This window comes from Agelaius tricolor, unplaced genomic scaffold, assembly GCF_023055355.1.
Source record: "Agelaius tricolor isolate 1412-34295 unplaced genomic scaffold, bAgeTri1.0.p SCAF_27, whole genome shotgun sequence".
NCBI classification, from domain to species: Eukaryota; Metazoa; Chordata; class Aves; order Passeriformes; family Icteridae; genus Agelaius; species Agelaius tricolor.
In genome coordinates this window covers 6,579,574-6,607,382 of record NW_027269287.1, presented here as the reverse complement: position 1 = coordinate 6,607,382, position 27,809 = coordinate 6,579,574, and the positions used below count along the sequence as shown (strand labels likewise).

Genomic DNA, 27,809 nt, shown 5'->3' with positions numbered 1-27,809 from the left:
CCTATATTCTTGATTATGCTTTGTGCACTACCATAGTTGGTTATGCTAATGAATTCCAAAATAATGTACAAGGAAAATGAGCAGAAATATATAAGAAAAAGGAGGTAGTCCTTTCCAAGTTGTTGTTCTAAATTCCCCCAGTTTCTTGGCTCGTGGCGACCGCCTGTCCTAAACTGCATATGTAGAGAGGGGAAAAGTTCAAATATACCCGGGACAAGATTAAGACACAAAAGAGGCCAAATGTTGGTAAGCAAAATGATAATTCACTTTTATTTACTCTTAAGAAAGAGAGCAAGGAGTAAAGATAAGAAAGTAGAGAAAATCAAAGGATTACAGAAAGCAAATGACCATTGCCACCCCTGGTCAGAGTCCTCCCACGCACCTGTTCTCCCCAGTCTATGGGTGAGGAGAGCTCAGTCAGACTTGCTGTGCACCCAATTACACAATGTCTAAGTGCTCCTTTGTGGCAGAAATTATCATGTCCCATTATCTTCAACTGCAGATCTTACTGACAGTAGGGCAGTCCTGAAACAAGTTGCTCTTCAACACTTCTCTACACAGCCTTCTTGAGAATAAAGGGCATGGATCGAGTGAACGTGAAGGGGTGAAAAGTCATTTTCATTTCTTAGCATTTCAGTTTCTTTTTGCTATAAACAAAATTTGTTACACGTGTTTTGTATTGTAACAACAATCTACTAAGGTCTATCTACTACAGAAAAGATTTCTGTAAAGTCGAAAACCAATGGCAATTGCTACAACACAATGACATTTATAGATAAGTCTAAAGGTAAGGAAAGCAAAGTTAATAGATGGGATTTCACTGCCAGTTGAAAACTGGAAGCTAAAATACAATTTGATGTTATTCATTATTCTTTTCAAAGTTTATTTAAAATAAAAAAGAAATTTTATATGTTTAATGATATGGTTCTTTACATGCTGTGCTAGGTGCATTAAAGCACAAATAAAAGATACCCCCTCTGCCAAGAAGAATTTGTAATCCAATTTTATGTCTCCCAGATGAAAAAAAAGGTGGAACCAGGCAAGAAGAAAAGACTTTACAACTCAAAACTTATGCAATATATTGGAACCATTCATGTTTCCTGTTATCTCACTTACATATTGTTTGGTTCTCTTGCCTGGATACCTTTCTCATTTACTGTTTGATACAGTCGTGTGGCAAAGAAAAATTGACTGATAAAACTTGTATTGAAAGGGGTTTGTGTTTTCTGAAAAAGGGAGGCTTTGTCTTACAGAACCATGGAATACTTTGGGGGGTGGGGGAGAGGGCGAGTGGGAGAGACACAAGACCCAAAGAAACTTCAAAGGACCCAAAGAATAACTGAAAACATTAAGGGAAACTAGAAATAGAAGGTAAGCAAGGACATCTGATAGGTAGGTCTGAGGAATGCTGTGCAGAAACTTTTAAAAAATACACTTAATAGCCGGAAGAATAACTGGAGGATTTCATTGCATGAAAAGGTCAGTAAAAGGATAGACTTGATGAAGTGGAAGAAAGTGTGAACAGAAATGAGGGGGGTGAGTATCCTGTGGAGAAAATTACTGTACCCAAATAATGATCACATTATTTTGATAATTTATTTGATCACAATGGCAGCGGTAGGTGGATTTACAAATGGAATCCCCAAGGAAAAATCAGAACTCCTCCAAGACTGACAAAAATCTATAGCAAATTGTCACTGACGTCATCCTTAGGAATAAAAAGGCCTTCATATTTTTATCTATTTAGATAAAATTTTTAACATTAACACATTAAATTTGATCTTGAGCCTGGTTGTGAATACAAAAAAAAAAAGAATGAAAGCAGGAAAAAGCATGGCACTCTAGGTAGCTGTTACACAGAGAGGCTGTATGAATTTGCCACTTTCTGGAATGTTTATATATTCTGAACATGCAGAGCAGACTGCTCCAGTTTCCACACTAAACAAGCTTGCTTTTTGACCTCCATATGACCTTGCTTAAGTACTTTTTTCTTAAAGAAAGACATCTGGATGCTTACTTCGAGTATGTTTAGTGGAAAAGAATTATGTAACTTCTTGGCTCATCAGAATTCAGAGCTGTATGGTTATTTGCAACTCTTTGTCATAGGCTTACTGTTTTACCTTTGGGCAACATGGAGTTTCCCTTTGTCTCTGATACCCAGTTTTTAAAAGGGAACAGATCCTCTAGTGAAGTTGTTGGTGAAACAAAAACCACTAGATACCTTGAAATACCTTTTAAAATGCTTCAGAAGTGCCTAACTGTGGTAAAAATATACATTTTACTTGACAACAAAGGGATAAGGATGGGTAGAGGAGTAGAGATTAAAAGAGTGTGCTCAGCCAAAGACAAAAAGAAAAATTTGCTAATTCATGTATACATTTTGCAATTTGCATTGACATTTATATTTTCTCAGCCTCTCATGTATTTGAAATCTCTTGCTCATCCAATAATCAAAGCATTCCTTTGTCTCTCTATAGGTTGTCTTGACTTTTCTTCTGCTTCTTGTATGTCAAGTGCTAGGAAAAACATCACAGGCTCTAGAAGACTTCTGGACTCTTTTCCCATCTCATGGTACGATTTGCTGAAAAATAACAGAAAATAGTTTAAAAACAGCAGAAACAACATAAACTACAAAAGAAGGGTAGTGAAAGTAGGTACAGAGAGACATTAAGGGTACACTGGTGGCTGGACAAGAGTGCTGGGTCCAGCTCTGGGGTTCCCAGTATGGTAAAAAATGGTAGTTTTCAAAAAAGTCGAACAAATACCCACTGAGATGAGGAAGGAGATGGATTTCTCCTGTGAGGAAAGGTTGAGAAAACTGTGACTGTTAGAAGGTTCAGAGGAATTTTAATCATAAGTACTAATACCTGAAGAGAGGGTGTGACACAGAAATAGCCAGGCTCCGCTAAGTGGTACTCAGAGAAAGGCCCAGAGGCAAACACTGAAGCACCACATGAGATCCAGATGGTTGTCACTACACACTTTCTTATTCTTAGTTACCAAACGCTGTCACAGGTTGCTTGGAGAGCTTATGAAGGGTCTACTCTTGGAACAATTCAAAAGCTACCTGAACACAGTCCTGAGCAATAATCTCAAAATGGCTTCCTTGAGCAGGGGACTTTGACCACATGACCTCAAGTGGTCCCTTCTAATCTCAGCCACTCTGGAATTCTGGGACTAAGGAAATTAGGAGGAAGTCTGGATGTCAAATGAAATTTAAAAAGCTCTAGCAGAACTCCAGCACAGAAGATGTACAATTTGTGAAGTCCATAGATTTTGTACAGAGACAAAGAAAATGTTTGGACTAAGATTAAGGGACCTCAAAGAGGTCAGATATTGAAATTTTATATGATCCCATCAGTGCTTCAATCAAAAAACCCAAACCCACCAAAAAACAAAAAACCAAGATCCAAAAATATAAAACAAACAAAAACCCAAACAAACAAAAAAGCCCCACCCAAACACAAACATACAAAGAAAAACCACAAAAAACCCCAAAAACTAAACAAGAAAACCAACAAAAAAACCCCCCACAACCCATCCAAACCCATAAACAAAAAAAACAAACAAAAAAAACCACACAACCCCCCCCCCGCAAAAACTAAACAACCAACCAACGAAAAAAATTAAAATAACTACGAAGAAGATATAAAGTGTAGCTATCAGACGCACAAATAGTCTCATGCAGTTAAAATTAGTAGGGTATCAAATGAAGTGGAAAATGACTGTTGCTAAGTGTTATTACTGCTCATAGCAAATAGGATTTTAAATTAATAAACATTAACATATTACTCCACTGTACATTGTGAAATAATGAGGAATGCTGATATTACACATGCATCAAATGTCAGATCATGGTGTGACAGAACAATTCCTAGCAAAGCAGAGCAATATGCAGAAGCCCAGAAGACCTCCACTGAAGAAGTCGTCCAACGTGAAATCCAAATGATCCCATCTAAACTGTTTATTCTAAAAGGTATTGTAAAATCTGAACTTGCAAAAATAAAAAAGACTGTAAAGACAAAATAGAACTTAATCTTCCTCATCTCCTCCTCTTATGGAAAGACAAATGCTTTGTGACTCTCAGAGAACTGCTTCCCTGTGTTTTCAGTATGAAGATACCAAATCTTGTCCATTCACTGCTCTTCCAGGGTAGTAAGGAAGCTTATTAGAGTGAGTCACATCCACAGTACCAAGTAGAGAAATACTGTCTATTTTTAACATGCGAAGGAAAACCTCCAGTACCACATAGCATGTAAGTTCTTCATCTATTTTCCTTATCTGGAGCCATCATTTGGCCCCAGTCCTGCAAGCAGCAGGAAGTTTGATGATCTTAATTAGACCTTAGCACAATATTAGCCTCAATTTTTATGAATCTGAAAACAAGAGAAGCACCCATTTTGGAGCTTTGAACTCATTCATACAATTTAGTCCCTTCCAAAATTTCATTTTCAAAAAGTGCAAAAAATTAACACTTAAAATAGTATGTAGGGATGTTTCAGTTTTTAATCTATCTAGAGCAGTCTAATCTAATATCCAACATCACTAGACTGAAGCTTCTATGTGATGTGCTATAACTAAATACATGTACTAGTTTGCATCAATTTGTGTTGCAAGCCAATTGAATTTGGAAATTATTTGCATTTACATAGTAACATAATTTGACAACTTTGCCTGTTCTCAACTAGCTTATTTTTTAACTGGGTTCAGTGATTAAGAAATGGTAAATAATTACTGCTTACACTGCATTAGTGTGCAGGGTCTACTGCATTCAATTTTGCACATGAGACTGAGTCACCATTGGAGACTCCATACTGTGAGTTCTTTGCTCCAAAGAAGTTTAAACATGAAAGGACGAACAGAAATGAAACAGCAGCACTTGCAGTAACTTGCCTCATTCATCATATTCATGTCCTCTCTGTTAGGCTCATAATGCCTCTCAAGTGTTGAACATTTTTTCCCCTTAACTTTTGCATTTAACTTTCCTCAGCTCATTTTGTGAAATTTCTTTTTAACTTTTAAAATATCATTTGAGAAATTTTGAGGATCTAAACGTTTTTCCAACAGACACGTTTGTTAAATTAATTTCTAATTCAAAATGTCATGCTTTTGCACTTCATGCATTCAAAATGTCATATACAAGTGCCGTGGCAGCAGACTATGGAAATCTTGGCTTGTGAAGGGAAGATGGGAAGGAATATAGTAACAGATGCTCACACATATTTATAGATTATTGTACATAGAGACAGACACACAGCAGGTAAGGCTAGGACAGAAAGGGATGCAGTTATTCTCTTGAGCCCCTGCATGATCACTTAGAACTGCTGAAATACTGCTGGTTACAATATGACTTTAAGCTTATTTTCCAGTATGGCTGGAAGTTTCCAGTTCTAGTCAGACATTCAACTTTCTGCACCTTTCTAATACTAGGTCTGCTGTCTCCTAATGGTGCAGCCAACCCTGCTGCAAAGTATCCTACAGTGCTGTGCTGTTACCAGCAGAGCTGCTGATCTACAGCCAGCTGAGCAGAGGCCAGGGAAACAGCATGAAACAGCATCTATTACTTATGGAGCTCAACGCCATTTATTTGGCTTTCTCCAGCTTCTTCACATAGCTCAGTGGTCCAAAATAGCCATAAAAATGCTCTCATACTTATGCATTTGGCAATCCTGGAGGTATTCTCAGTTTTCATCTCTTCTTCCACTCCATGCTCCTCCTCACTTCTCCAGACTGGAAAGTGAAACTTCTCAATAACAACAGGAATAGTCTTTGGTTGTTGCTGGCAGGTGGCAAATACCATGAAGTATCTCTAAGACTGATCTGCAGTCTGCTGGTCTTTACCTGCTTCAGTTGCCAGCTTCTTCAGGTAAGCTTCTAGAGTCTTCAGAGAGTATTTTAACATTATGCTAATGCTGCTTTTTAGTTTAACTAGTCACAGGTGCCACAAGGAACTGCATTAAGTTTTTATTCCTGGGATTGTGTGAAACAAGTATTTTCAGGTTACACAAAGATGACCACAACCCATGGCTGAAGAGCAAAGAGTAGATTTATTCCATCTCACTGGCTGGAGGATTCCAAAAAAACAAGTGGAGACACATGCACGGCTAAATTCATTTTAGCCAGGGAGAAAAAGGACAAGGCCAGAGCCCTGTGTATCCAAGAGCCTGGAGCATGCAAAAATCTTCACCAGGCTGCGTTCTACAATCTCAGGACACTCTTATCTCCCTTCCCCACCTACAATGAGGCCCCAGTCTGTAGGAAAGGCATTTAAGTCTTTAACAACATCCTCTTATCTACTCTGAGAAAATTCCTTTTCTTTTTCAGTAGACAGAAAACGAACCAAAGCAAACACAAGTACTGAGTTTTCTCACTGAGTATTTTCTAATATCTCCCAGGTGCAGAGTTGGTCTTTAAAAGAAAACAATTCTAAAAACAACCCATTTTTCTCTCTCCTTAACAACCTTCAGTTTTTCAACCCTGTCCTCCCCCCGGGGATAATTTTTAACAAAAAGAGTGTATGTATTAAAATGCTAGGAAGCTATTGTCTACGTGGTTTCAGTAACCTTCATGAGGAGGTTTCATTTTCAATACTCTCAGTCTGAAAGAGAATCCTAAAATGTTTACTACTCACAATCTAACTGAGGATTTCAGAAAACCTATTATAGAAACAAAGATACCTGTACACTTTTTTTAATTGTATAGCAGTATTGCAATTTTTTTCTCTAGAAACTGGAGTTTTTAAACCAACAAAGAGTCAAAAATCCAGAAACTGAGGTAGTCCATTTCATCACAGCCTTGAGTGAAAATAGTATTTAGCACCCTTCCCCTTAAATACAACTTCATGGTGGCAGAGAACAATAATGCGGACAGACAAAAAGTGACAACCTTTCCCACCTTGGGGCACTGCAAGACTATATTTCACAAGATACAAAAAGATGAGAGAAAAGGTCATTTTTTGCTGCCCTTTTTTTTCCCCCTTTTTTTAAATGTTTCTAGTCCTGAAATTCATCTAAAAAGCAAGACAGTCATACAAAAAAAGAGGTCAAACACAAGAAAGAAAAGGAAAACCTTGCTTTACACACTACTCCCATAATTTTCATTATATTAGAGTTTAGATGCTAGCAAAACCACTATTTTGCAAAACAAATTGATACTGAATCACTCAATATTACCACTATAATGGCCCCTAGTAAATAGTAGGACCATCATAGCTGTGATTTCTCCATGAATGCTTATAGTAATTCAAGGTATAGCTGGTGAAAGCAGTTTATGGAACAAGCGCAACAACAACAGCAAGCAGAAAAAACAAACCACAATGATCACAATTCCTTCTGAAATATTCAAGATAGTTGTCTAGTATATATCTTTTTATTATACATATATGCACTATAATTCCATATTTTTGTAACATCACAAGTCAAGACTGTATTGTGACAGGCACATAAAAAGAAATTCATATAGCTTTCCTGGACTCCAGACCTCATCTGGCTCTCACATACTCCCTATCAGTTGTATGCCAGAACTTGTCCCAGCCACAAAATAAGGGACCTGTCTAAATTAAAATTGAAGAACTATATTGAAAAAAAAGCTCAAGAGTAATATCTAAAAGCAAATGGTTATGTAATTCCATCTGTAATTAAGGTGATTTATAATAAATACACATTCTGTATACACGTACCCACATACTTGCACCTTTGCACCCTTGCACATATGCGCACACACATATTTCTGTATGTTGAAATCTACATGCATTTAGCTGAAAATCTCCCTGTCCAATAGAAAGTAAAGAATAAACTAAGCTAAAACTCAAGAGGAAGAACTGAATCCCTTGTGGTATTGTAGTGTTAAGGCTAAATAAAACTCTTAGGCACAAACTGATATTCCAGCTATACTTTTGTAAGACACACACACAAGACATTTTTCCTCTCAGTTCACGAAGAGTATAAACCTGAAAATTCTTAGGATACTACAAAGGTTCTCTTAGTCTTGGCCTGGAGTATTGTTTTGGAAGCTACTTCTGTTGATTATAGAAGCCAAATAGAGATGTAAGATGCCAGCCCAAATGGAGAATACAAATCACTGCTGCCATCACAGACACAGAAATAAATGTTTAGGGTTTGAATGTGGCCCAGTCTCTAATGTAAAGGAACTGAGAATTTTGTGAGGTACCTGCCTTTACCATCAGATTTGTTACCACTTAATTAAATTAATTTATGATTCTCCTGATGTTTTGATATAAATAAGCATCCATACATGGAAAACAAAACAAAAGATGAGCGAAAAAAATCTCTTGTCTTTTTATACCAAATGCTTCAAGACAAAAGGTATAGGAATAAATGTTTAAGAAAGAAAGGGGAGGGGGAGAAAACACAAAATGGAAAAGGAACCATACCTTTGCAGTGAGAGGTTTTTGAAGCTTATAGCTAAATCTGCTTCTTGTGGTTTACTGAACTCTGATAATTTTTCTTGAAGGATTAGTGGCAATTATCATTAAGGCTCAAGCATTTAACTCTGACTGCTGCAATAAATCTTATTAAAATAACTGAAACATACTTTTTTTGCATGTGGCAACCTGTCTCTGAATTACAACCATCTGTACAGAGTTATTGCCTAGTGCACACAGATGGCAGTAAAACAACTATAAAGCTACACCATTCTTTAATCATAACTTCTAACACAACTAAACAAAGTGAAATTTGAATCAGACCATTAGCATTTGAAAGACTATATGATGACTGTAATTAACAGGTACACTTTAGAATCCCTTTATAAAATGTTTTATTGGTTTCTGATTGAAAAATAATTAACAACATGTACACTGGGCAAATGTTTCCATCTTTGACAGCTGACTTAGAGAAATCATATGTTAACAATAGAATCTCAGTTTTAAAGTTTTTATACTGTACGGCTCCCTTACAGATTTAAAATGACAGTGAAAGGTAGTAGAATAATTTATTCCTTCTTGCTTAAGGCACAGAATCATGAATGCTTCAGGTCAGTAACTGCAGGGCTACACTAAACCCCTGTCACTCCAAATCAGTTACAAAGTGAGCATCTGTACTCTCCGTAGCCCTCAAGGAGGAAAAAATACCCAAAAACAAAAACAAAAAACCTACCCCTCAAACAAAAAACAACTAACAAACTCGCCCCACCAAAAATACAAAAAAACCCCCCACAAACCCACAAACTGTCCTCCCAAAAAATTCCACAAAAAAACAACAAAAAAACCCCACAAAACAAAACAAAGCAAAACCCTACAAAATAAAACAAAGCAAAAAAACCCAAAACCAAACAACAATACCACAAAAACCCCTCCACAATACATACAAATTCTGGGGCTCTGAATGTGAACAGGTCCTAAAGGAAGGCAAGAGACAGCTTCACAAATTTCTCTCTTCTGCATAATACTGTAATACCTGCTACATTCAGTATTATCTACTAGATAGAAGGCACCTGAACATTTCTACTTCAGATACCTGAATTTATACTGTAATTTTGGTTGGAGGTGATATGGGAATTTATACTAGTGGCTGTTCACCCATTCAAAATCTTAAAAACACAATCGCTGGACAGGTTTTGAGACCTATAACACTATTACCAAAATATGGTCTCCCACAGAGACATATTAATATTTCCACCATAACATATCTTTGCTTTACCTAATAAAGCTTACTTTTTAAAATATTAAATCCTTCATCTCCTGTTCACTTCCAAAGAATCTATGGGCACCAAACTTCCTTCAATTTTATTGCCCCACTTTTATCTAAAATAACATGGAGAAGAACAGGGAATCGCAAACAAAAGTGTTTCCATGGCTTAAAAATTTATTCATCATCTGACCTGCATCAACTAATAACAGAATGCTTTGACTCATTACAGAAGCAAAACCAAAGGCAAATCTTGTATTTAAAATGAACTAGAAGCCTGCACATGGTTAGTTGCTAGTTCATGTGAAGAAAGGGGGCTTGTCAAGCCATGGTGACTTGCTGCAAAACCATTACTATTTCAGAAAGCATTTTACAGCATCCTATGGTTGGTTCATTGTGAAGAGAGCTCTCAGAAAAGTCAAAAAAGAAATGAAGAAGGCAGCAGGTCCCTAGATGAAGGCTGCTTGTGCTATGTTATGAGATTGTCAGAGCAGCAGATGAAAATGAACAAATTTAGATTTAAAGTATTTGAATAAGCTAGCTTGGTATTTGAATAGATAACTTGGTCTATTAAAGTATGGATTAGCTACAAAAACATTTCACAGAATATACAAAAGATGTTTCATTAGGAAGTTATTCACCAAAATATCTACAATGTTTTCCTCTTACAAACATCTTGTTCTTGTACAGTATTAAACAGGCACATGTTTATCTCAGTCCTTTGTCAGTTCTGAGTACAAATAAAGGAGACAGATGTGGTGAATGTATATGTATCTTGTGAAGCATAATAGCAATTCCTTGATGGGCTTTGGGTAAGCACTTGCCCTCCCTGGGGCATGTTTGAACTGTTTGCGATTCTTTGCTGCCAGCTACACAGCTTGCTACCTGTCAGGAACTGGAATTGGCAGAAAACAGCTGGTAGAAATCAATGGATATGCCAGTTCTGGTTCATCCAGCAGAGATTCTATGGAACAGTGCCGCAATTCTGATTGGAATTAGGCAGCAGAGACAGGCTTTATTTGCTCATAGCTTCAGTGCCTTCTCAGTCAGGGAATATTCAGGTTCAGATGATGTTAAGTGATTATCAAGTTTTAAAACCTGAAATTCACATAACAAATAATATAAGAAATCAGCTGTAAACTAGGAAAAAGCCAGTTGCTGTATAAGTTACACCACAAATCCCATTGTGAGTGTCAGAAATGTCAGCACTCCTATTGGATGTGTCGGTCCTGGGAACATGAAAGAGCAGCTCAGGGAAACTGTAGAGCTTTAAGGATGGCAGCCTTCAAATGCAAGAAAAATCTAACCTAATACTCTGTGAAAAGGTAGGAAAATAAGGAGACCAGTCTGCCTTGGCAGATAATTCATGATAGAGCAAGGGTGGTAGAATGATGCAGGGACAGCCTATAGCAAAAATTTGGAAGCATTGCCTGAGCATGGCATTAGGATGCTACAGGGAAAACCCTAGCTTAATTGGACATTTCAAAAGTAAAATGAGCTTTTGTTTTACATCAACCATAAAGGTCTGAACAAAGAAAAAATAGAGACATTGTTGAAGAATGTGGGTTATTTCCAAGAGCAGACACGGATGAGGATGAGTTACTCCATACCTTCTTTGCCACAGATATCCCCGTCAACTTCTCCCAAGTCTCCATGCTTAGGGGCAAGATTCATGGGAAAAGAGTAAGACCAGGGGACAAGCATCAAGCCAGTGATTGCCAAAGACAACTTTATCCCTAAAAGTCCACGAGTCTAGACAAACAGCATTCAAGAAAAAGCAGAAAGGGGCTGATTTTCTTGCAGGGTCATCCTCCACCATCTCTGAAAGACGATGGTGATCATGGAAGATTCCTGACAATGGGAAATGGGGAAACATCACAGCCATCTTCAGAAAAGGCCCAAGGGGGAGCTTTTTTAAACATGAGGTTGAACTAATAACACCTTAAGATCCTTTCCAACCTGAATAATCCCAAGTAACTCACGGTGATGAATGTAAAAAAAAAAAAAAAAGAAAAAGGACTGAAACACCTTTACAATATATCTAAATAGATAGATAGATAGATAGATACCTAACTGTCTGTTTAGATAAAATACACCTGTACATATAACATATAACCCTCTCTGTCAGATTTTATAGTTACAAGTTGGTTTAGCATCACGGAGTTATCTTTTAAAAGCGAGGGAAGAATATCTGGAGAGAGGGGGGAAATAAATGTTAAAATTCTTCTATTACATCATCCCCTTTTAGATGTCCACACTGCATAAGCCCCCTACTTAAGTACTCTAGAGCTTAAAATGCCATTTTCACACAGGATAAAATAAGAAAAACAACATCTGCACATTGAAGGAGGAAAACAAAAAAACTACATGAAATTGGAAATTGGAAAAGTCGATTGGATCAGATTGGAATTAAATGTATTTTAATCTTTTTATCACAGAAGTTATAAGTTTAAATAAACTTGGCCAGGCCAAGCAAAAACTAGAAAGGAGAAATTAGGAACAAAAAGAGGACCTAGAGACATCACAGCTCAGTTTGGAAGCAGAAGGCCATGTTAAAAATTTCTAAGTGTGAAATGAAGTGGCTGCCTTTCAGAGACAAACAGGGCGAAATGACCTGATGCTAGTGTGATGGGTTGACCCTGGGCAGACTCCAGGTGTCCATCATTTCCCTTCTCAATAGGACAGCAGAGAGAAAGTATAACAAAAGACTCAAAAGGTCAGGACAAAGGCAAGGAGGAATTACTCACTAGTTACCATCATGGGTAAAGCAGACTTGACTTTGAGAAATTAATTTAATGTATTACTGATCAAGTAGAGCAGGATAATGAGAAATAAACACAAATCTTAAAACACCTTCCCCCACCCCTCCCTTCCTCCTAGGCTCAACTTCACTCCTCAGTCTGTCCCTTCTCTTCCTTGAGTGGCATAGTGGAATGGAGAATTGGTGTTGTGGTCTGTCCATCACAAGTTTTTTCTGTTGTTCCCTCCTCCTCATGGGGATGATTTCTCACTCTTTTGCCCTGCTTTAGGATGGAGTCACTCCCATAAGAGAGCAGGGTACAATCCTCCGCAAACTGTTCCAATATGAATCTCTCCCACAGACTGTAGTTGTGGGAGAGCTGATCCAGACTAGTTCCCTCCCACACAGTACAGTCCTGAAGGAACAGATTGCTCTAGCACGGACCTCTTCAATGGGGTGCAGTCTGTCAGGAACTTGTTTCTCCAGCATGGTTCCCCCCAGAGTCACAAATCCTGCCAGCAGGCCTGCTCCAGTTGTGGCATTTTTTTTCCTGCTTCTGATATATAATATCTCAGAGATTATACCACCATCATTGATGGATTTGGGCTTGGCCTTGGCCAGGTCTGTCTTGGAGCTTGCTGGCCTTGTCTCTGTTAGATGTGAAGGATGCTTCCAATACCTTCTCATGGAAGCCATCCTGGTAACCCCACAGCTACAAAACCTTGCCCTGCAAACCCAGTACAACTAGTGGGTTGAATGTACAACTTTGGTTGAATGGCACCAATTTTCCATGCATGCACATGTGCACAAACACATGTACATGCCCAAGGAAAATAAAATTATGAAAGATACAGGCTTTTGTAAGTGGAACATAGAAATGTGAAAACAGCAATTTATAATCTTACAGAACCTCCTTGTTTCATTGTCAGCACTATGGTTCTAAGGTGTTAACTCTGAGGGATTCTTCTGTTGCCAATGCTAAACATACAGTACCTATGCATTTCATTTCATCTATGAAGAATGCAGGTCAGATGCAGTCTAAATCACACACACACAAATTCACATTAAGTATTGCAAATGCCCACAGGGAATTCAGAATCAGCCTAGGTTAGACTACTGGTTTTGTAGTGACTTTTACTTTTAACAATACTTAGCAGACATCTGGCAGCTAGAGCATGTACTCACTTAAAATGGAGCCCTAAGCTTGATTTGGGTATAATTAATGACTTGGCAGTCATTAATTACTAATTCATTATTTTTATTTATATTTTTAAAAATTGCTATACTTTTATATAAATTTGTACTTAATAATGAATTACATTATTGAAATAAAATAATTTGTTGAAGAGAACATATCACAAGTATTGTCTCTCAACCATATGATCAGTAATTTTGTAAAGACCATTGAAAACTGATACCAGGTGAAAGAGAGATGTGGTCAATTTGCCAAAATCTATTTTATGGTTATTGACGGACAAACAAATCTCTATTCTTTCATGTATGTCTTTAATAAAACAAAGCTTTCAATGCCAACCAAGCTGTAAAGAGCTATTTTCAAGATACAATTAAGAAACAACAAAAACTTTGTATAGGCAAAAGCAGGTTTTTTATATAACTGTTCCCTAGTGAGAGACTTGAGATGAAATCAAGGTGGTACTATTTCCCAATTATCCCAGGCCTAAGGAAAAGGATGTGGGAGAGACTGTGATGACTGGAACAATTAGGGGGCAGGATGCCCTCATGCACAGTAACCCAGGTGCAGAGGGAGAGAACACGCACCAGCTCAGGGGACAAACTGGGTGTTGAGTAAGATAAGAAAAGAGGCAAACTCTGTGAGGTAGAGTACTGTCTCCTTGTCTTTACTCAGGTGAACTCAGCTGTGATAACTCCCCTATTATGGCCCCATAATAGGCTATAATTGACTCAACTGCACTGATGTAGTAGTCAGCTGTAATGTATCAGAAGGTGTCAGGCTCCTGAAATGTCTCATCATCCAGTTATTATATCATTCAGCGTAAAACTTTTCACTCCAGGTGTGGTACCCGGGTGTTTTCACCTAGTCTAAGCATAAAAAACCTCAATGGACTTTGTGTTTTTTGTCACTGTGTGACTTCCTCCACCACCCCTAATGAATCAAGAGCATCACTACAGCCAATGCACAACTAAATTGCAACAACAAACTCTTGTTGCAAGTTCTGTGGGTGATGATATGTTTTTACTCCTTCCTTTGTTTCTTTGTTCCTTCCTTTCTGTAATATTTTTGTGCTTTCATACTGCTATATTACTATAGATAATAGTAAAAAATTGGCTACATACTTGCCATTGCAGCCGTATTGTTCTAAAATAAACCCTATATAAATATATTTACAAACACCCATCCATTTTGTTTTGCTCTAACCTACCCCAAGGGATCTGTTAACAAGAACCTGGGTTACCCTTGCCTTCTGGGGTAGGTCATAACACCTGGTCTTCAGAGATCTCTGAAATACTTTCCCACTTAGAGGACAAACCACAGAATCTTCTAACTTGTCACAATGTGGACAACATAATAACAAAATCACAACTATAATGGTTCAATAGAAAACAGGACTCTCCTTTTTAAAAGACTGTAAGGGACACCAGTAAGAATAACGTGATGAAAATCAATGTTCTGTGACATACAAGCTATAACAGAACTTAACTACAAGCATCAAAACCTATGAAGATATAAAAACTTTTCCCTACTTGAAACAAAATATTGATTCAGTACAGCAAAAGACCAAGGTTTTCATTTAGGTTTTGGTAATATGAATTACTGAAAATCCAGCAGTATTTATGATCAGGCTCTATTCCATGTTTCTATCTGAAACGTGTTATATTTAATACTAAAGTGCCTACCAGTCTCCATGCCAACGCTTCTCTGCTTTTACATCCTTTGATACTTGTTATTCTACCATGACCTCCACAGTCAGTCCAGCTTAATTATGCTTCTGCCCTCCTATGCCTTCGTTTATCAATATACTTATCTCCTTCTGAAACTATGTATCACATCTTTTTCCCTTCCTCCATTAACACAACATTTTTCTACAAATAATAACACCAATTAAAGTGAAAATTCATACTTACTCAAAAAAAATATGGGTGTGCAGATGTGTTTGCTAGTTCCTAAGGTAACCATGCAAACTTAGAGGCCTTTCCTTTGTCTCTTTATCAACACATTACTCTCTGCAGCTACTGTTTTATATCAGGATGGTAGAACGATTTGCAACAAAACCAGTTTCTTGTGTACTAGTGGTGTTATTTGAAACCATGTGAAATCACAAGAGCTATGCTCATTATTCTAACTGGTGGTCTGGTCCTAAAATGCAGAGTGGATGTTTTTGCTTTTTCAGACAGAGATGTATGATAAATCATATACTCCAGTATTTACTTCATTCAGTGCAATGAAGAATATCTTTGCAGAGATTGTATCTTCTAATGTAAAGAATAATTAATTCACTAAAGAATGGGAAAGAAAAATACACACCAGTTCTTCGCATTTTACAAGTTTTAGAATGAATTGATGGCAAGAACTAGAATACAAAGCTCAGTAATCATGCAAGCTGAAGTTACTAGACTTTGGTTGGGGGAAAAAATAAATTATGTGAGGCACTTAAGCTTATAGAGAGTATCTCTTGACTGGTTTATATATGGGACTGTATTCATCATTGTTTAGTAAATCTAACCACTGCAGGCTAGGTATGCAGAAATAGTTTTCTTTCTATTAGTTCATGAAGTCAACAATGTGTGTCTGTAAAGTGAACTGCTAGGCAGCTCATCTATGAATTCTCTACTCATAAATATATAATACAAGCTTTTCATGAACATTCATATCTTGGAAACAAAAAGACAGGGTTTACCATTTTAAATTTCATGCTTTTCTGGATAAATCTTTCTTATGTTAAAAAGAATTTCAGATACTTTTTCTGATGCTGAAATGCCATAATTCAAATATTCCAGGAATCATGTAATCTATTCTCTGCAAGAAACAAGTTCCTCTATGAAAGCAAACCTTTTCCTTCAGACATCCACTGCCCAATCAGAGTGTGGTCAAAAAGTTTGAATGACAGAAATTTGAAGTTCTTGAAAAGTTTTTCCTCTTCCACATTTTTTTATATTCCTACTAAGTTTGCTTCCTACTATGCATATTCTGTGAATTTATGTGAAGTTCTTATTTCTAAATCTGACCCTTTCTAGGCTGGCTAGAGATATATTGAAAGGCTTGCAGCCTCTGCATCACTAGTGATGTCACTGCACTAAAGATATTCACATTAACTCTTGCCATAGTAATAATCATGGCAAAAATGGCAGCTCTAGTTTTCATTACCGTCCCAGTGAACAGTTCTTTTGTTGTTTTTTGCCAAGAAGAAAAATTTTTGTAACAGCTACTGCATATTAGCAGCTGCAACATATGCAAGCTGTTCCAGATTACTCTCCCTGGTCACTTCAGTTGAAGCCAGTCAGTTCTCAAATAAGAAACTTCTTTACCAGAAGGTCAGACTAACTTCAAATATCTTTGGCAATATCCTCTTTATATTCTTATTTCTTCGAAAAGAGTAAAATAAAACCATTATTTTCAGGGAACACTTGGAGGAAAATAAATTTGAGGCTAATATCCTCTGTATTTTTAACTCCTAATCCCTTTAAGGTGTTCTTACGAGTCAAAGGGGTTCTGTTACACATCTACCCATTCTTTCATTCTTTGTTCTTGTTGTTGTTTTGGTTTTTTGGGTTTGCTTGTTTGTTTTTTTGTTGTTGTTGGGTTTTTTGTCAAGGTACCATAATGGATGCCAAGAGTATCTGGTTTTGGGTAGTCATCTGACCACACTGCACACACCTCCATGATTCACTATCTATTGTATCACACATTCAAAGCCATTAACCAGAAATTGCAGAATTTACCCTACTTAAATTTTGAAATTATTAACCTATTCTGTACTACCTTTACATTATGACAATTGCAGGGAGAAATTGCAGCATTCCATTCTCCCTTCTTCCACAAACACTGTCATGAAATCGGAGACTAAATGAGCTAATGAAATTACTAAGTTTTAAAGGCATTAATTTTTTTTTTGAATGCTGTGAAACATAGCAATGTTCCTCGACTAAAGGGTGATGAAGGATTTACTGAACTTCTAAGTGGAAAGCAGACTACAGCTTCCAGCTTTCAGGACTCTTGGGGCAGATAGTCAGCTCAAAGCCAGCCAGTTCTGAAAGTACCCTCCAAGCAGACTGGGTACACAAGTCTGTGCTTCTCCTGCTCTCAGTGGAATGGGAGCAGCTGTTTCAATTCCTGGTCAGAAAGTCACCCACCATGCAGGAATAGCAGAAGTAATTATATATCTGAATAACATACACTTCTTCCTTCAAAGGTCTCCTAGTCACCAGCTGTAATTTCTCTTGTACTTCTAAATAGCTTTAGCATGTCTCATAGAGCAAATGTGCTCCACCAGAACTACCCAACAGGTCTGTGTAGCTGAAGGAAGTTGAACAGGAGCTGAGGGTTCTTTGGATCCAACTCACTGAAGTCAGCAGTGCTATCAAAGCAGCCTGCACAGAGGTCTTTAAGCTAACTAAGGCAAATTCTCACCATTTCCCTGGGAAGCACAAGGGAATGCATGCATGCAGTTCCACAAGTCATTTCTCATACTGAAACTGTTTTCTTTTCTTGTTTCACCTTATTCTATTTGAATAGCCAGACCAAAGACATGATGAAGTACCATTTGTACATGATCACCTTACTTCAGAAATACCTTAAACTAATCAATGATGCTCCTCTGAAAAAGGCAACAGGTTTTCCCACCTGTTTGCTTGAGTAATTTTTCATTCCAAAAAAGCTGGGTGCATTTTTAGGGGGGCTAGCAGAAAAAAATTTGATGTATTTGATGTATACATCTCCAGAAGCACTCCTACATTTCTCTGAAGTAGAAAGTAATGCACAAATACATGCAAAATCATTTTGGTTTTTGGTAATGAGCTGAGGTCCCCTGGGATTTATTTATTTATTTTATTGTGAGAATATAAAAGACCATTACAAATAACTACTTTGACGTAATTGAAGGTGATGGAAGTTGGCATCTCTCTTTTCCACTCTTAATATTTTAGTTATCTCTATCTTACTTTTATTCCATGATTTATTTTCAATTCTTGGTCTTCAATTAATTTAAGCAAGGATGATTGTTTATGATCAGAAAGCAATTTTTTTTATTACATAACTTTTTGCAATTCCTTAAAATTTCTGTCCTCCTTTGATCCATAATCTCCTGAAGTTTATTCTTGGAAAACAGCAAATTATCAATCTGCAAAATTACTGTCGACCTCCATTGAGTTACATGTCTTTAGAAGCAAAAGAAATACCTAAATGAGATAATTTTGGTCATTTTGTTAACCTTGCCCAGTAGAGATTATGAGATTTTAAACAAGAGTAATTAAGCTAAACCACTGACCATATTCTCTGCATCAATAAATCTAATTTTTATAGTATGTGTTGTATATGTTAACAAAGAATTTTGAAACTGTTAAATAAGACAATGAAAATAGACAGTATTAGACTACATATTGTTTAGCAAAAAAATTTAGAAGGCATATATTAGTATTTATTTCACCCGCACAAATTTTGCAGGTTGGAGAATGGACATAAGCATCCATTTTTTTCACAAAGATATCTGGTTCTCCAGGTAGAGCTTAACTGTTGTATAATACTTTGAATCAGGTACACTAAAATAAGTCTTGTGGACTGCTAAAGGGCTGAACCAAGAACAGCATTTATTTCCATACATTTCACCTTCACTCATGGGCTAAAATGTAACTTGAAAATGTTCTTGAAAATGTTAGGCATATTTCTGCATTAGGAAAAATAATTATTCTTGGGATCAAGAATTCTTGGTATCAAGTATGTCCTATATATTCATGTTTCCTTACCTGGCAGGAAGGAAGGGTAAGAACACAGCATAAAAAATGTAGGCATGAAGTTCCCTGATGAGGGCTGAATATGGATATTCTGCTAGTCTTCCCCACCTCAACTTACAAAAAGGCAGGAGAAGGCTCCAGAAAAGGAAAGGCAGAGTTATTCTGCCTTATATCACTGCTGAATCTTACTGTATATCAGCATTATGGATTTGACATCAGAGGAGATGGAGAGGATGGAGCACCTTCCCACATTGGAGCATGGAACTCTGACATTGCTTCTGAGTGTTGGTTGTACAGATCCAGTATAGATGATTGTAGTACAGTAGTTGCAGTGTTTGTACCCTTATAACTTCCATTTTATGCATGGGAAAAAGGTTTAGTTGCTCTAGCTGAGGAAGGATTTCTGTGATCAAAGGGTGCAACTGGATTTTCATTGACAACTCTGTCTCCCATTCATATAATGCATTAATCAGAGTTTTCACAAAATTATTCTATTTCATCAGACAATCTTATTCCTATCCAGATGGCAGAACTAATTCAAGCTGCACAGCTTCAAAGAAAGCAGATGGACAGAGAGGCTCTTAAACCTCTGGAATTACCCCACATATACTGACACACCTGGCCAAAAATGAAAAAGAAAAACAAAACAAACAATGAAACAAAAACCCCAAAAAGTCAACCAGCCAACCAGTCAACCAACCAACTAATCAAAACCTCTAAAATGTTATCTGACAATAACCCCAGATGACCCAAGAGAACTGAATTTAGCCACAGAATGTAAAGTCATCCCAAAGCTTAAAATAAAATAATTAAAATATAAAGCCCATACTTCCCTGTGCTGATAAGGCAGTCATGTTTTTGATAAGTTTGCAATGTTGAGGAAATGAGAAAGAATAAGATACTTAAGGTGGTTTAGAGGATAGTTACCTCACAGAGTACAAAGCACCTTGCAAACATAAGCAGTTAGTTCCAGGTTTTTGGTCTGATTTTCTAAACTCTTAATTTACTAGAATGTTGGGTGAGAACATTTTGATTATTGTTAAATCTTAATAAAAGTCAGAATGCTCTGCCTGGCACTCTGCCATCCCATTCATCTGGTCTAGTGGTCACCCATTAGGCAGGCTGTTGCAGAAACCATGACCACAAGCTGTTTGCCCCCCAGCGCTCCAGGAACATTGCATGAAAAAGGACCCCCAAATCCTCAGGTTTCTACCTGGCAGACGATTAGAGATGACCCAAGAAGCCCCAGAAACGCTCTCAGTATTTCACAATGAAATGTCACTCTGACCTTCTCTAAGCAAAATGTCAGAATTTTCATTACATGGAAAATTTCAAAATGTCATTTTTGTTGCAGTTCTGAATGGTACTATTTTTAATTTCCACAGGACAGGAATTATGGTGTCTGTTTAACTCTTGTCAGTACACATTCACCTTTCTACAGCATTCTAGGCTTGATAACTTTTCATCTAATGTTTTAAATTTTTTTTAAACCAAGAGAGTGAATCAGAAGTCAGGCATACAATTCCTATTTTTATGCTTAAAATGTAGTTCCGCCCCTAACACTTTATTTGTATCCAGAATAATTTTCCAAAACTTTCCTAACATTGCCTGAGACCACAATAGCTTTGTTAGCACAACTGTGTGAGTTCCTGAGGAAGCAAATTCTAGTAGCAGTTCAAAATTATTCCAGCAAAAATTTCAGGATACTAAAAAAGTAAAACATCACCCATTTTCTCTACTCATGATTAGAAAATACATTGCATCCATGTCTTCATTCTAGAGTGTAACCAAAACACTGTGTTCAAACTGTGTTAAAAATTGCCTGTTTAACTGAGTAAATTAACATAAAAATGGTAATTTCTGAGATGCAAAGTTAGTTAATTGGCAGATTCAAGGGCTGAAAGCAAGCTGATGAGAAGGCATAGAAAGTGATTATTTGACCTCTCTGGCCACACACACACTATCTGCTTGATGCAGTCTTGTCTTGGGAGATACAGCATCTTAGACATCAGACCTGATAAAAGACAAGGACAGCTTAGTGCCTGAAGAATATTAATTCTTGAAAAGACTGCCACATTATCATTTGTTGGCATATCTCCAGCAGAACTCAGCTATTTTAGCATTCACAGCTCTTCCAGTTAATATTCTTTGACATCTATCCTGAACAGATGTTATTACCGAGGTTATCTGTACTTCTGTCTTCTCTGCTGATGGACTGGGATGGTTTGGAAGGATGAGTCTTTTTAGGCAAGAGGAACTCTTATTTTAGTTTATTCAGGCCTTAATCAGTTTTATTCCTCATCATCTCCCTCCTGCATTACCTTTCTAGTTGCTGCTGGCTTATATTTCTCTTTAAAAATATAAAAGGTTCGTTATGACCATCACTTGGCCTATTTTTTTCCATCTAAACTTCCAGTCTTAAAAAATGCTATGGTGCTTTGCTATCCTTCTCTGTTTAAGCTACTCCTACTCATCCCCTCCAGTTTCATGACTGGTATAGAGATAATAGGCAAGGGAGGGACCACATACTGTTCAAAAGAGCTCTAGTATGAGGCTACATTCATGCAATAGAAGCAATAGAAAAAGAGGAATTGACAAGGAAAAGATGTGGAAGATTGCTGGGGATAGAAGAAAAACCACTAGAATGAGCCTAAGAGTGTAAGGAAGTATTTTGTCACTGCTCTGATATAAACCTTCTAAAGCAGAATAAAAAACCTGTATTTATGAACTGTAACTAACAATAACATCAATCAATAACTTCTAAACCACAGAAGAGGGAGAGACAGAAGACAGCTTTGCAAAAATGTAATTGTACAGTTATGAGTCAAGTTTGCACCTATCAATCATACAAAGGCATGAGTAAATAGCCAAGTAACTAAAAAGGCTTCTGAATGAAAATCATTTTCACATTTACCTGCAGCAGATATTTGACCCACGGCAAATGTAATGCATGACTTTTTACAGATTTGTTTCATGCTTTCCTTTAAAATAAAGATGTAAGAAATGTGTGTGTTCACAGAAATCTAAGTTCAGCACCAACACTACAACTTGAATGGATAAAGCATCAATTTTTACTGTAACCTGTCAAATATGTACTCCTGAGGTATATATATTTCTCTTCCTTTCTTTCTGTGCTAACAATTCAATCAACAGTGAGAAAAACTAGCAGGCTGTTTTCTGCCCAATCCCCCCTTTTCTGTCTCCAAATACAGTCTTATAGAAAGCACCAGAATTTACTATCATTTCTAGCCTTAATGGTACCAAAATATACTAAAAAAAAGACTCTTCCCTTGTTAATTTTTGATGAGATTTCTAAGACTTAAAAATCCCCAGTAACCTTGTTTTGGCATGTATGCGTTGCAGGTTTCCAGTAACCAAATGCTTTCTGACTGAGATTTCCTAGTACAGAGGATGCTCATTCTGTACAGCAAATTTCCATATTTTGTTTATCCACCCCTAAAAGAAAATTATATTTTTATTACATAGCATTTGAGCCAATGTCTGCTGGGTTCAGAGGGCACTGACAGCCTTATCTCTCAGAATTTGCTTTTTTTCTCAAAGGGTCTAGGTCAGCATTGGACTTTTGCTGCTAAATTTAACTTATATCTCACATGTATTTTGAAGACAGGGAAGGATTACATAGGTTCATATAAAAGGCAATTACACCTTTAATTTCTCATGTGCAGATCGTATGTACAGCTGGGACACTTAAGTGATAAATTAAAGCGTCTTCAATAAATGAACATGAAGTTAGGAAAAAAAGATAAATGTAAATTTTTTAAATGTGTGACTGTGTCTGAGCTATATTCCAATTTCCATTCCTGAAAGAGAAATTTTAATTTATATGACAATCTAAAACACCCAGTAGAAGATTTTCAGGGATCTTTTTACTTAATTCTGAGTATTTATTGCATCCCTAGCTGCCAAGATATGCATGTATACACTGAACACTACATAAATGTTACACTGGCTCTGATGCATTCCAAATTAATAAATAACCAATGAGAAGTAATTTGCATTAATTATGTATTATGAAATAAACAGATCTTTAAAAATTTAGACAGAGCCAGTAAATAAAGATGCTATTATAAAACCATAAATATGCTTGGCCTATGATTAACCTTGCAACCGAGTGCAAAAATTGACCACTCAACATGCATCTTAAAATGAACCACAAAAAGAAAGAAAGAAAAATTCTGTGTTTTGGGTAGCCTTTTCCCCACTCTGTGCTAGAAATACTACAAATACAAAGTGGATTTTTCCTTTGGTATTTGATATCTAAACTGCATTCATTCTTTCTCATTGTCTGTATAAGACATATTTTAAAAAAAAATTCTATGAGAAAATATACATTTTCTTAAACTGAGAAGTGACATTGCAATTCTGCCTTTTCAAATCCAGATGTTGCCTTACATGTAATACTCTCTGCTGTTCTAGAAACCCAGCAGACAGCAGTGTAGAAGTTCAATTATACTAACATTTTGTATTTTTAATCATTTTCTCCTATTTTCACTTTTACTTCATGAGCTGCAGAATTGTTTTTGTGACTCACCTGTATTGCAGCATTCAGGTTCACCAGCTCTTTAACACCTGCAGCTTTACCAAGCTGAATTAAGAGATATCAGGCAATGTCTGTGATGTGATGTCTAGTCCATTAATACACATGCTTCTACAAGCCCTAATTACTTTTGATCGGAAACATATTATTTTTTATTGCCCACACTGCCAGCGGTGCAACACTGTGGGAGGGGGTGCCTGCAGCAGCTCAGCTCCCTGCAGTGTGAGAGGGGGGGAAGCTCTACCTGTCCCCAGCTTTACCCTGCATATCAAGGGTTCACAGTAAAATAGTCCTGACACTGACCTCTCAGAGACCCAGCAGCTGAAACAGCCTTAACAATGCATTAACACAGCTATGTGCCCCGTAAACTATTACCAGCTGCAGGCTGGGGTGGGGACCTGGAGCAAGAATGAAAGAGGAAGGGAGAAGAAAAAGGACAGAATGGATAAGAGGAGGAATTATTTGAAAAGGGGATGATTATCAGCTAGGGTGGTATTGGCATATTCTTTTAACCTCGTTTCTGAATTTACCTTGTAGTTGCACAGCAATATGTCCTGAGCTAAGGGTCAGCTTCTATCTTGCCATGCCTGAACTGGTTTCTCTGTTGAGTCCCACCAAACCACACCATATTGCTTTAGCAACAACAAACATAATCAAAACAACTTCAGGGAAAGTAGAGTTTATTTGCCTTAATTTATGTGGCTAGCAGCTTACTGAGCAAAGAGAGAGATCAGCAACTGGAAATACACCATCCCCTGTAGAGTCTCATAGCATTTTATGATCTAGTACATCAAATACTATGCTTCCAGTGCAATCCAAATTTACAGGTGGTCTACCTGCAATATATTAATTAAGATAGACTTACTTCATTGGTGATTTTTTGGGACTTTGGGCAATAACACTGCACTAATAGGAAGCAGATTAAAATATGGAACCTCAATGTAATTTTTAATCCAGCTGAACACATGTACTATTTGCCATGGTTGTTGCTACAGTGTGCAAAACCACAGTTCAGTGGTAGACTGCCTGTCACAGCTGTATCACTGAACTCCAAGAATAACCCACCCAGAAGCTCCAGCTGCTTGAATAGTGACACAATATGTTACCAGAATTCAAAAAGTTATTATTTCAGTGGTTTATAAAAGTTGACATTTAAATGGTTTATAAAAATATCAAGAGGTACTGCAATAAACATCAAGGGAAAGAGTGCTGGATGGAGAAAAAACCTTGGGTTTCAGGTCAGAAGTTTGACACTATTTTGGCCTGAGAGGGCATTTTATTTGCTACTGCAGTTTGTACCCTGATACAGCTGATTCTAGTTTCTGGCTGGTCCAGTATCTCCACTATAACAAAGGCTCTTCTGACCCACTCTGGCAATGCCAAAAACACTCCTCCTTTGAAATAAAAACATTTACATGAATAACAAGTAGCTGAATAGCTGCAGTGCTTTTTATCAAGAGGTATGGCACCCATTAAGTCTTCAAACAGGACGGGAATGGAGCTCTATCATTATGTGTTGCAACTCACTCATTCACTCTAAGAGCACAGCTGAATTATTTGTATACATTATCTTTCATTGTCTGATCATTTGTCTGGAGGTTAGGCAAAACCCATGCCTTGTGCTAGAGGCTAATCAGCAATCCCAATTAATAAAGGAAAAGATAGCTAAAATTAAAATTTCATTTAAGAGCCCATAGTCATAAAATATGAATAATATTTAATATCAAGAAATATAAATTATTATGACCAAATATTATGCAAAGTTATAAATAAGCAAATATTAGTGGTATTGTAGCAATTATACCCTGAACAGAAGATAGCATAGGTTGTAGGGGAATTTGGCCAAATTATTTGCTGCAGTTAGAAACAATGTGCAATTATTAAGGCTTGAATCAGATGTGATAAGAAACAGTAAAATCTCTATCAGTTTAGAAAAGAATCAGTAATATCCTTGCTGGATAGATGTTAAAAATAATTTTTATTAATTTAGACTAGTGTTTATAACAATGGTTAATCAGCTTGAAAGAAAATTATTTAGTCCTCCCACCACAAAAAGATGTTAGCAAGGGAAAAGTTCTTTGTATATGTAAGAGTCTGTAAAGTCAAGGTTTTATTTACTCACATAGTTAATTTCCATTTGAGTTTGACATTTCATGCTTCAAAGCTTAGGTCTTTTGAAGATATTTTACATGTCTTAAATAAAGCTCAGAATTCAGCAGTCAGTTCTGGATGAGTGGATGAAACATTTTAAATAAGTATTTTTCCACTTATAACTGGGTGTGTTGTGCTTATCACCTATCTGTGTTTCATATGTTCTCTCTAATGTCTACAGATTTTTCAGTTTCAACCACTTAAAGTGGATTAAATACTTGTGCATACATAATGCATGTTCCTATACAGAGTCCATGGTTATCAATTAAGAATAATTACGTTTTTGAGAGAAAAATGGAATTGACTTATAAAGCAAGCTAATAAGCCAGGAAGACTGAATTCACAATCTTGTAAGTTGTAAGACATTATTTTACTAGAAACCAAAACTCTGCAGACAAAGTCAAATCTGACTGCAGTGGCAGAAATGTTGGCCAGGAAGTGGTCTGTCATTGTTTGTCCTTTACCCCTAGTCCCTGAACTGACAAGAAAAATTAAAGAGTCAAAATTTGTGTTTTTTCAGAAATATATAGTAAGAATGGAGAGAATTCAGCTGACTGGGATAGAAGAAGAAAATAACAAAACAGATAAGGAAAAAATAATGAGAAAAGATGACATTCAAAGGGAACATATAACAGGAGCACCACAGGAAAGGAGAAGCAAAGTGGGAGGAAGAGAAAGGGCGATAGCAGTTGGAAGAACTATGTAGAAAAGGTGGGCAGAGGAAAATGTTTAACATAACGGAGTGAAGAGGAGCATGACAGTAAAGAGAATATGACTGAAAGAAACCAAAGTGTAAAGGTCGTGTGTAGAAACAAAACATAGAGGGGGAAAAAAAGCAGAGTTGGGAAGAAAGTGAAGAGGATTTTTTACAAAAACACTGAAAATTTGCATAAAAAATGAATGAAAGTGAGTTTTGATGATGGGATGTATATCGAGGAAAGGTATGCAAAGGCATAGGAAGTGAAAGGAAGAGAATATACATAAAAATATGAAACAAGTAAATAGCCTGAGATCAGTTTGTTTTACTTTTTGGGGGAAAAAAAAGTATATTAAATTTAAAAATTAGCAAAGCCCCAGGTCTTCTATTTGACTGTATTAAACACAATAGTAAATAATCACATGAGCATCCCATAATCTGTAGTTTTGACTTTACCTGAGCAAGCTCTGTAAAAGGCTTCGGGACCTAAAAACCCAGTATCTTACAATTGTAATCGCAAAGATTCTTTCTACAGCGAGGTTGGTTTTGTTGCATGTTCCACGTCCTGGAATTCATCAGTTCCAAGAGAGAAAGACACATTGCACCTCCCCGTTACTTGCAGGCAGCGCCAGCATCTCAGACCCCGTTCCGGCTGCGTCTCGCTGCGGAGGCGGGGGAACCCTGGGGACGATGCTCCGTGCTGGCTCCGCTCCGCCGCGTCCCCGGTCCTGCAGTGACATCCAGCGTCCAGGTTCGGCACTGCCTCACCGAGAGCAGCCCTTGCCCTTCCTCGCTGCCGCCCTTACCAAACCTCATCGCCTGATACAGCCAAACTCATTTTTCTCCTTGAACAAGGCACAACAGGGTACAGCCAGAGACCCTCGGGATAAAACTTTGTAAAATATGAGAGAACTAAAAACTGGCTTAGGGGATGCACCAGAGGTAAAAAGCAATTTATATAATATCATCAGAAGAAAAAAGAGAAATACCTTTGAGTAACTAAAAAAGGGCAAAATTTATGGACTGTAAATTCATGAGCAAAAGACCTAACTTCTTCCCTTTTTAAATTTTTGTTTTAAAGCTATGGAA

At 37.1% G+C, this 27,809-nt stretch overlaps 1 long non-coding RNA gene across 1 annotated transcript; it reads right to left on the bottom strand.

Annotated features, from left to right (window-relative positions):
- Positions 1-241: 241 nt before the first annotated feature.
- LOC139600444 (uncharacterized) lies at positions 242-27,673 on the bottom strand. The gene is made up of 2 exons (XR_011682543.1): positions 27,177-27,673; positions 242-2,581 (listed from the first exon to the last, which is right to left on the bottom strand). It is a non-coding gene; the product is annotated as an uncharacterized lncRNA (long non-coding RNA).
- Between the last annotated feature and the right edge of the window lie 136 nt (positions 27,674-27,809).